Source organism: Peromyscus maniculatus, chromosome 1 (genome assembly GCF_049852395.1).
Source record: "Peromyscus maniculatus bairdii isolate BWxNUB_F1_BW_parent chromosome 1, HU_Pman_BW_mat_3.1, whole genome shotgun sequence".
Lineage (NCBI taxonomy): Eukaryota > Metazoa > Chordata > Mammalia > Rodentia > Cricetidae > Peromyscus > Peromyscus maniculatus.
The window spans coordinates 114,048,380-114,060,022 of NC_134852.1; the positions used below are offsets into that span (position 1 = coordinate 114,048,380).

Consider the following 11,643-nt stretch of genomic DNA (forward strand, 5'->3'; position numbering starts at 1 on the left):
ATGATACGTACATTCTTTCAAGATGAATATACAGCAATTAAGCCTACTATACTATACATCACATCTCTCAGATTTCTGGCTGTGGGTACCATGAAATTCATTCTTTCTTGTTCTGGAAGGTTTTCAGCCTGTAGGCTAGCTTTTCTCATAGCGACGAGTTTATAATGGTAGGTAAGAGCCTGGGAACTGTGTGGGTACATCAGTGTGGGTAACTGCATCATAGGATGCTGTGATCCCTGGTTCAAGGGCCTTTTCCACAACATCCTTGGATAACCCTGTCCCTGATCTGTTTGGTTCTAACTCCATATATGATGGGTTTGAGCATGGGAGGAACTAGAAGATAGACATTAGCAAATATTATGTGTATAGTGCGAGGCATGTGGTAGCCAAATCGGTGGGTAAGGAAAGTGAAAAGGGCTGAAATATATAAGGTTAAGATTACACCAATATGAGAAGCACATGTACCAAAAGCTTTGAGGTGGGCTTCACCTGAAGGTAACCTCAGCACAGCTTTCAGAATCATCACATAAGATACACTGATGACAATTAGATCAAAGCTAGCCACAGAGAAAGCCACAAAGAGCCCATATCCGTGATTGATTCTGATGTCAGCACACACCAACTTGAGCACAGCCATGTGCTCACAGTAGGACTGGGGAATGACCTTGTTGGGGCAGAAGGGCATCCTGGAGATCATGAAGCAGAAAGGGCTCACCCACAGCAGCCCTCTGACCATCACAGCTGCCCCAAGTTTGATGACTACAGATGTGGTCAGAATGCTAGAATGTCGGAGTGGGAAGCAGATAGCCACATAGCAGTCCAAGGCCATAGCCACTAGCACCTCAGACTCCACAGAAGAAAAGGCATGTATGAAGAACACTTGGATGAGGTAGGCATGGTATTCAATCTTATGATCATGAAACCAGAGTATGGCCAGCATTTTAGGTCGTGTGGAGGTGGACAGGACCAGGTCAGTGGTAGCCAGCATAGCCAGAAAGAGGTACATTGGCTCATGCAGTGTGTGGTCAATCTGGATTATGTGTAGGATAACGATATTTCCAGTCATTGCCACAATATACATGACACAGAATGGAAAGGAACCCAATATTGATAATGCTCCAGTCCTGGAATTCCAAGCAAGATAAAAAATGTAGCATGAGAAGAGCTGTTTCTTGAAGCTAGCACAAAGGAATGGGTCATCTTTTCTTTGCAGTGAAGTTAATCTTCTCTTTGAGTATTATAATAGTCAAGGATGATTATTTGCACTTGTGTAATATTACAATTTATCTCAGTAACAAATTATAGTAAAATAATCTTTTACAATAAATAATATTTTGTAACATAAAATGATGCTACTGAATATTTTATTCATTCTTATAATAGTCAAAATATTAGAACATGTGAGTTTTAAAGGTAATTATCTCCTAAAGGAAAATATTTTCTTGGAAGTAGAACCATTAAGGGCAAACTACTGTGATAAATTAATCATAATTACCTTTGTTATTCTCTATTTAACAAATCATTTGATCTACCTTCCACACAGTTCCATTTATCTCCATTTTGAGTCATTTCAGCATCATTAGCTCATGGTAGGAAGGAAATATGGATTAAAGGAGCATAGTAGTTTATTCTTGTATTATCTTTGGTTATTTAGGCAGTTAGCATCTTGGTTCTAGCCTGAAGAAAAAGATGAACCATCTGTGTTTTGGCAATTATATGTACTATCTTTAATTAAAATCTTAGGACATTGAATATCTTCTGCTTTTTATTGATTTATTCTCTCTTAATCAATGCCTTTCTCTGGTACAGTGTAAAAGTAGGCACAGGCCACATGTTAGTGCATGTCTGCAGTTATATACCAACACAGACTTGCTTATACAAACAAACAGCAATCTGGGTTTGATTTGCAGACTGTAGTTTATTCAGGGATGTACTGGGTGGTAAATTATTCATGAAGATGGTTTTGAACCTGATACTCAATCTAGCTCTTCTATTCTTGATAAAGAGAAGTTGGGTAAATGTATGATGAGGAAACTATCTAGTGAAGACCATTTTCAGATATGATAGACGCATTAACTGATTCCCATTGACAATATTCTCAACTAGAACTTTTCCTGAACTATAATCCCTTGAGCCCTATTTGAGCTATGTTCATTATTAGTGTTATGGCTGTTTCTCTTGCTAGAAGTTATAGAGGATGTTTTTGAATGTCAGCTTTTATATGTTCTTGCTTAATGTTGCTTGTTTTTTGATGTCTGAGCTCTCCAAGAAATGTAACTTGTCACATAAAAACTGTAAGACTTAGATGACAGGTAACTTGGTTCTTACCCAACATCTTTTTTCTTAGACTTTGCTGCCTTGTGCTCTGGTTTGAGAAGCGCAAGTTTCACCTCTTTCATAATGGAAACCTTGCAAAAAGACTATCCTTATAGGCTCCCTTAAGAAATTGTTGTAAACTAACAAATATTTTATTATATAGGCCTCTAGTATCCTGAAACGGCTTCTTCAAGATTTCAAGCAGACCTCATATATTTCTTTATACTCTTCATCTATAATGGTCTGAGAGTGATGGGGCTCAGATTTTAGAAGTCTCCTCTACACCAGAAAGCTAATCAACCTTTCCAGCTAATAATCACAAGATATTCCAAAACAAATACTATAAGGATTCTGTCCTTATTATGTTATCAGCTTGCAACTGTGTCCCAGCCTAAAAAGTGGACATGAGCTCCCATGTGCTCTCTCCGTATTCTCTCTTTGTACTTTCCCTCTGCCTGCCATCTCTCTCTCCCTCCCCCCTCCTCCTCCCCTCTCTCTCCTTCCTCCTAATAAAGTTCTAAAAAGGTAACCATAGCTTGTGTCATTAAATGATCTGTCAATGATCACAAACAAAATTGTCAGAGAACATCACTCTTGGACCAGGGCTTCTGTCTTTGTTGGCAATGAATAGTTGAGAATTCTGTGCCTGATGGTTCAGGCAAATTGTTGATCTGTAATGACAAAGCCTGATAGGCAGGGTGCTTAGACAACATACTGAATTAGAGAATTTGAAGAATTCTTGCTACTTCCCTGGACTGGAGCCTCTGGATCAAGCTCTAGGTGTGGCTTTTAGTGTCTTTGGGAATGTATTGCTTTCTCTTTGATCTTTTTCTCCCTCCCTCCTCCTCTCTCCCTCACTTCTTCCCTCCCCCTTTTACTCTCTTCCTCCCTTTCTTCCTTCTCTCTCCCCTCCCTCACCCCTCTATCTCAACAGTGTCTAAATATATAGTATGTAATCTAGTTGGCCTCAAAAGCCAGAATACTAGGATTTTAGGATTGTACAACCATTGACTTGAGATGACATTCTTATTGGCTTCTTCCTATTAGTCTTTATCGAGGACTCACTTATTTTACACAGTTTGGAAGTGAGACCCCCTCCATATTGCATGGTTTAATTGGAAATACAGTTTTCCTCTTCCTTGCTCTCTAAATTTTTTTTTCAGACACAGCACACTCATGGTAAGAGACACATCTCAGTCTTTCTCATTCTATTCTGTTTGGTCTGACTTTATACTCTCAGTGATCATTTTTCTTTTGAGAAGCAATAGAATAGCAGAAATGACCTGAGAGCTACATTTGAAATGGGAGATGTGGCCCTCAACCCATGTCTGTTTTCTCCATGAACTGTTCCTTCATGTTCAATGGAATCTATTGTCCTTACATTTAAAAATTTACCCCTATTTCCCTTCCATTCTTAAGTAATCAACACAGGAAGATTTATGAGTATAAGCTATGCTTAATGGACAGGAAGCTTGCTGCTCCTTTGCCATTTTTGTTGCATGTGAAAGGATTTCATTATGACAAGAACAGTCTATCATCTGCTTTGGTTTGAAATATGGAACTGTGCGATTTTTACAAAAGATGAAAAGGACTTATAATTACCCTTTTGCTCAATACCCCTTTTCCCTCTATTCTTCTATGACATATATTATTCTTACTTTTTATAGGACACAACTATTATTGATATACTATATAATACTACACAATATAATCTGAAATAAAGTTATTGGTTGTCTCAACATTACAGAAAGGGTAATGAAATTTTGATTCTGACTGTGGAATATCTGAACCTAAGTGTAGAGCATGTGAGGTTCAGAATTAGTCTGTTGCTGGAGAGCTTCTGTCTAGAGGGCATCTTCCTACCTTTCTAGGTCTGACACAGTGGAAGCCATGATTCTTCTCCCTGTCTCAGGGTGTGGCTCAGTGAACTTGGGTTTCTAGACAGGGTGTTCCCATCAAGTCAAGACTTTGCCTTCTTGATTCTTGAAGAGTCCGTATGTCCCACTGATTTTTGAGAAGGAAAAGATACCTGAGGCAAAAGGAATAATTCCCCCTGAGATCAGCTATATCTTTGAACAAGCCTACTATGACTAAAGAAGTTCTGACAAGCCCCTGGGATCCAGCCTTGGATAGAGACCTCAGGTCAGTGTCTATTTAAAGAACTGTGTGGTCTGTCTGTTCCCCAAAGTGCTGGTTCTCTCCCTCTTTTTATATCCACTGCCTCATATTCACAATGACTCCCTCTAAGACTAGAAACTAAAGGTGGAAGTATTAACCCCTAACTTTCCTCTCTTGTCTGTGTACAGGAACACAGAGACACTTTAAATGAATGCACAAGAAAGTGTGTTGTTGAGATTATGTGAATGAGCTTATGCTTATGCTTACTTTTTTCTGTTAAAGTATTTATAGCTCTTATTTTAGGCATATCATGTGCAACATGACATCTCATTGATCCTTCACATATGTTTATGTATGACTATGAGAGGTATGCCTATAAATATGAAAGGCATTGCTATATGTGTGCATATGTGTATATATGTAGAAGCATTGATAATTATTAAAATACATATAATTAATGTAATACTCTGATTCAATGCATTCATGGTTACCAAATGCACAGGAATGCCTAATTACATTTCTAATAGTGTAAAATAACATATCGTGATGCATATTTATGATGGATCTAAGTATGAGACATTATTTTGAAATAAGACCAAAATGATGATGGTGGTTTGATAAGATCTTAGTAGATTATAATGAATTCCTAGTTCAATATGACTGAAGTCCTTATCTAAATACACACACACACACACACACACACACACACACACACACACACAAACACACGTCCTGTGAACTAGAAGGCAGAGATCAAGGTGTTGCCCTATAAATTCAGGTTTCCATCAAACTATCAGAAGCTAGAAGAGAAGGACACAAGAGATTATCCCACAAAACCAAGAGAATGAACCACATCTACTAAAACATTGATAATGGCCTTTGGGTCTATGACAAAGAGATTTCTCTGGTGAAGCCACTAAACTTTTAAGTATTTATCATAGCAGTCCTAGAATAATGATTGTGCCAATACCTTTATATCTATTTTTAAATATTAAAAAATTAATATAATTTCTTTATTGATCCTTTGGCAATTTCACATCATGTATCCCATCTGCTGTTTTCCCCAGTCCCTCCATATCTGCCCTTCACTCTTGGATCACCCCCCAAAAACAGAATATTAAAAAATTGAAACCAAACCAAACCAACCAACCAACCAACCAAAAACCAAAAAAAATCCACTTTGCCCCTGTCTTTCCTGCCTCTCCAGCATCTCTTCATTCATCTTAGTGGCATTGGGAGCCGTGGTTTGTCACAGAGTATACCTTTTTGTCCTAACAGCTTTACTTGCAAATGTTCATTGCAATGAGTTATTGGTCTGGTTCAAGGCCTCTGGTTTCTGCTACACCATCATCCCTAGACCCTTACTAAAATACTAGACCTGAGGCTGCCCCCTCAGCTGCTGAGCGGAGTCAGCTCTCTTATGCACGCACTGTCAGGGGCAGCTCTCTCACGCTTGTGGTGAAGGGTGGGGCCATTTCTTTGAGTGCAGGGGGCCAACTCTCCAGTAAGGGTTGAGGTCAGCTTTCTTGCTTCAGTGTCCAGAGAGAAGCAGGGCCAGCTTTTCCAGGGCCAGCGAAGGGCAGGGCTGGCTCAGTGTGGTCTGTTGGATATCATCACACATGGTTTTTATGGCCTTCTGTGGTAATGATGGCCACAGACATCAACACAGACCCCAGCTGCTGCAGGGCCACAGACCCAGACATAGCCTTTAGGATCACCTCAGGCCCAGGCAACATGATGGCTACAGGGAGCAATGCAGGCCACCAAGATTGGCTTAGCTCCAGCAGCAGCAGGGCCCTTAGACACCAACATGGCCATAAGTGGTAGTCCAGACTGGAACATCCATGCAGTCTTTGGTGACAACATGGGCCATGGATGTTAATACAGATCCTGGCTGCTGTAGGGTCAGGAATCCAGACATGGCTTTTGGCAGCAACCTGGGCCCTCTTTGCTTAATGTTCGACTGTGGATTTCTGCTGGTGGGATCTGTGCCCACCAGCTGCCTGAGGAAGCTTCTCTGAAAGGAATTCTTAAGAATACAAAAGTAGCTACAACAAGAAAAGAAATGGAACCAACAATAGACTTTATCAAGAGAAAGAATGTTCACTTATAAAAATGAAATGCAGCAGGGCAGTGGTGGCACACACCTTTAATCCCAGCACTCGGGAGGCAGAGGCAGGAGGATCTCTGCGAGTTCAAGGCCAACCTGGGCTACAGAGTGAGTTCCAGGAAAGGAGCAAAGCTACACAGGGAAACCCTGTCTCGAAAAACCAAAAAAAAAAAAAAAAAAAAAAAAAGATGCAAAACATGGTGAGAATATTCAAAATGAAACTGACAGAGAAAGCCCCATGTTCTATTCATAGAAAAGAAGACAGCTTATTAAAAGCATAAGCAACTTGTTTAAACAGAAATTTCACAAAGAGAGGTAGGTGAATGGCCAATTCAGAGATGAAAGTGTGCACAGCACTCTTATTCATTAAAAAAAGAAGACAAATTACAATGAGATATCAATGTATATCTATAATGTACATAAAATCTGTCAGTCACAGATTAAGTCTATTATTTTTACATTTTCTCAAGTGAACATCCACAATGTACCAAGAATGGAAAAAAGTAAGACCTAGATATAATATTTTGTAACATTTTAAATAACTTGCCTGAACATATTCATGGCTTAATAAAATTTAGTAGGTAAGACTACTTGATCTGTAGTTATCAAGAGGGCCAGTAGTCATGTCCACGATACTAACCTAGACCTAGAATATGCTCAGCTAAAACCATTGCGGCATAGACCCTTACATTTTCAAACTAAGTATAAACATGACAGAAAAAGCAGAGGGTTTATACAAGCAAGAATACAGAAAAATTATCTTTTATGTGCATTTTTTCTCTGAAGCACATTAGAATCTGGAGCAGGTGCTGCAATGAATAAATAAGTATCCAAGACACTGGACCTATAATAAGTAAGTACAAGTGACACGAACTCAGAAACCCCCCAATGTAAATACAGGAGTGAAACTGACATGGCATGTAACCTGCAGAGAGTGTTAAAATCCTGCACAAGGTATGACCTCAGAGCAGGAGAGATGTCAGAAACTCAGAACACAGGCCCTAGTTCTGACCCTGAATCATATTGTTCATATTAACAAGATATGGGCATTGATATGCAAACCATGAGTTACAAAGATTTAATTTTCTTATAAACAAATAGTCATAAGTCAATAGTGAGGTAATGAAGAAAGCTTATCCTTTTGTAGCTACAATTTGAATTTCTAAGAAAAAAATTTGCTTCAGAAAAACATGGTTTAAAATAAATTAAACAAAATTTACATAGCAATGAACAACTGAGCCAATGTTAAGAGAGTTAGCTCTCCTCTCACTATTGGATGGTTTGAGTCATTCTTTCTTAGACACATGGTTAATTCTATTTTAGTTATTATTTAATATTTAACAATTCATTTTTTAAAGAAGAGTCTTATGTAACTCAAGCTGTCCTTGAATTTAGTACATAACCAAGGATGAACTCAGAATCCCAATTCTCTTGACTTTATCTCCCAAGGGGCTAGGATTACAAATGGACACAACATGCGGAACGTCTGTGTCAACTGAAATTTAATTGTATTCCAGTCAGAAGTTAATTGCTTTTCAAACTTGATTCCATTAAACACAAACATGAAATATTAGCTATGAGTACATATGTTAGTTTAGATATATTTTTGAGAAAAGCATAATGGTATGGTAGTTCAATTTGAGGAAGGATAGAAAAGGGAAGGAGGAAAGTTCATGATGGTTCATTTTATGAACTCTATCAAAAATCATAATCTGAAAGTAATGGAAAAGCAAAGAACATTTATATTTAAACGTATTATGAAGATAGTAAAATGAGAGACAGAAGTAAACAGGCATTTTGACCTGGTTAGTGCAGTGTGAGGAGCCTCCTGGGTAATTTTTCTTGTCACACCTCTTTGGAGTCTCATGGGCTTTTGACAACAGGCTTGAAGTACATGCTGGGATGCTTGTTAGAGGGTCAGACCTGTGAGCCACTAGAGCAACCTGTACATACATGTGGGAAATGCACCGGTCCTTTTGTTGGTAAGACACTAGGGTCAGGTAAGATACTAAGACCCTTACAACAGAGCCCATGGAATAGTCTGCTGAGGTCTACCTGGAGGGTAGGAGAAACCAGAAAAAAGAGGAGAATGGAGAGGGATGGTGAGAGCAGAAGGACCACAGATGTGAGGTGGAAGAGAGAAACCCATGGGGGTGTTGGAATTAAGTGCATCAGCAGGAAGATGGCAGACATGTTTCTTTCCAGGAGACATCATCGAAGATGGGGAAAGTAGACAGAATTGTTATTCAATGTAGTCCTAAAAGTGACATTCACCATGTACTTTATTTCTTTTTCACTTTTCATTTAGCTTTGAGATTGGGATCATTTCTGTATCCCTCTTTCCTTTGTCAGGAAGTAAGCTCCCTGGCAGGTTTAACCTGACATCAGTTCTAGTCTTGGGTATAGATAGTGTATTTAGTGTTATGGCTTCCTGTGTCTAACTCCCTCACCCTCATTAGACACAACTTGGTTTATTGCAAATTAGTGGCCAATCTTCCCCAGATATTGGATTTATTTGATGGTGACCGAGATATGGCTTCATATTCTTTCTTTCATTTTTTCCTGCCATTTTATTCCCTACATGATGTTTATTATCAAAATAACTACTTCATACACATTATATATGATATATTTGTATATATACATGCATATATTTCACACATACAATTCCATCATATTTAAAGGTACATTTATTTGATTATATATTGTTTTAACTAACCTTTTACATTATTTTTCTGCATGAGTGTTTTGTTTTGGTTTGGTTTTCTTTCTTTTTTTTTTTTTTTTAACATTTCTCTGTGTAATCCTGTCTGTCTTGAAACTTGTTCGGTAGACAAGGCTGGTCTTGAAATCAGGGGTCCACCTGCCTCTGTCTCCTGTGTGCTGGGATTAAAGGTGTGTACCACCACTGCCTGGCTCTGGATGAGTTTTTAAAAAGTTCACCTAATATTGGCTTTATTGTCAATGAGTTTATTTTAACATTTTATCTTTATCGATTGTTTATTTTGATGTTTATTTAATAGTTTCCTAGTTTTTTATGTTGACAACTTGAATAATTAATATTTTTCTAATAAATGTATTCATTAGGCTATAATTTACACTTACATGCTGATATGTAGTTTTCTTAATGCTCTTCAATTTAAACAATAATTTTTCTAAATCATTTATTTTTTCTGGTATGAATAAAATACTAACTAATAGTAGTAGTTGTTACTGCTTTGGGGGCATTCCATCTTATACTAATATCCTAGTATTATCCTTAGAAAACAACAAATTGTAAATTATTTGTAAGCTAATTTAACAGTTTATGTTAGTTAGAGTGTATGAAAATTTCTAAGAGATACTGTATTCAGGGGGACCTGAGGTAGATATAGAAAGAAATACTAAAGTTTGAGTAAAAGAGTTTTGATAATTAATTGGAAATGATGTCAGTTCAATAAATAAATAAAGCACAACAGTTATATTTACAAAAGCTAGACTATTTCTGTGAAAATAATAATACATGATTCTATTATATATAATGTATTTATGTGGTGAAAGTTATTGAGTATGATAGAGTGATGAAATTCATAACATGTTGATATGTTTTTATTTATGAGAATCCATGCAGATTTTTCTCAAAGAACTTTTATTTTCAAGTTTAGATTCTGGCAACTAGAATTGGAATTTCAATATTTACTTGAAATTTGTCTTTCTGTAGATGAAGTAGAAGTCATGAAAATGAGCAAGGTACTTTTTTGTGAAATTACTTGACAATAGGCAGAGGACTGATATCCGAAAGAGACATAGGTGAAACTGCAAACATGGGTTTATCAGGAGAACAAAAACAAGACAAGAAGAAAGAAGGAATCTACTGTCTTGAAACAACTAATAGAAACTAGCTTCCAAAGAGAATGGGGAGAGAAATTTTTTAGGAGGAATCTTCAACAGCACACACTAAGAATTCCATGGTCACTAAAATGAACCACTGGATTCATCAGCTTCTGTTGACAGTGTAGCTTGGGTGTCTTGGCACACAATGGAGCATAGACACCGAGGTCACTTTCCAGAAAAACTGAAGAGTACCACATCTACACAGTTTACCTGGGATTATATTTAACACACAGCAGTCTACACCGAAGGAAGCGTATTGACTACAGTATGTCTCTGGGAAAACACATACTTGAAAACAGTTCATCAGTAGCTTTGTCATCCTGGGTGGTGGATAGACTCCTCCCATGCATTTCTGACCTATAAGGAGTGTAAGGCATTAGTATAAGATAGAGAACATCTATTTTGTTGTCGAATTGCACACTTTGGGGAGAGTTACTTAGTTCCTCACCCTCTGTATATGTATGAGAGAGAGAGAGGAGAAGTTTTACTTCCTTGAACAGTTTTGATGATTGGATAAGTATAGATAAGAAAACAATAGCATCTGCCACATTGTATATGTTCTGGTACAAAACCTCTGGGTTCCAGTAGTATACTGTGTCATTTGTTGTAACACAGTCTTTAATTTTTTTGCATTAAAAATAAGGGCAAGGTAGTGCTGGGCGGTGGTGGCGCACGCCTTTAATCCCAGCACTTGGGAGGCAGAGGCAGGCGGATCTCTGTGAGTTCGAGGCCAGCCTGGGCTACCAAGTGAGTTCCAGGAAAGGCACAAAGCTACACAGAGAAACCCTGTCTCGTAAAACCCAAAAAAAAAAAAAAAAAAAAAAAAGGGCAAGGATGTCTTTCTCCCTTCCTCTCTCTCTTCCCTTTTCCCCTTCTTCCCCGTTTCTCTTCCTCTTTCTCCTTCTCTTTCTTTTCTGTTTTTCCTTAAATTCTGTTCTGTTAGGCCCTTTTCTATCTTATTTTTTCTCTAATGTTTTCTCTCAAGAGTCAGACAGTGATTTGTCAAAGTAGTAGTGCAATGAATGATTCAATTACTGAGATATAATTGCTTCAAATGCAAAATACATGTGCTGGAAGAGAAGCCTACAGTTCTAGGATATCAGGAAATATTAAAATTCTTTAATAATTAGCAGTATTGACTAAGTACCAAAGAGATGTTTATGTGATAAGCTATATATGCATTCTTACATTCAATCCTAATTACCTTTCTCTTCCCAGCCTCCACT

The 11,643-nt window shown here is 37.8% G+C and overlaps 1 pseudogene; it reads right to left on the bottom strand.

Moving 5' to 3' along the window:
- Positions 1–241: 241 nt before the first annotated feature.
- Positions 242–1,200, bottom strand: LOC102909034 (olfactory receptor 52R1-like; annotated as a pseudogene).
- Between the last annotated feature and the right edge of the window lie 10,443 nt (positions 1,201–11,643).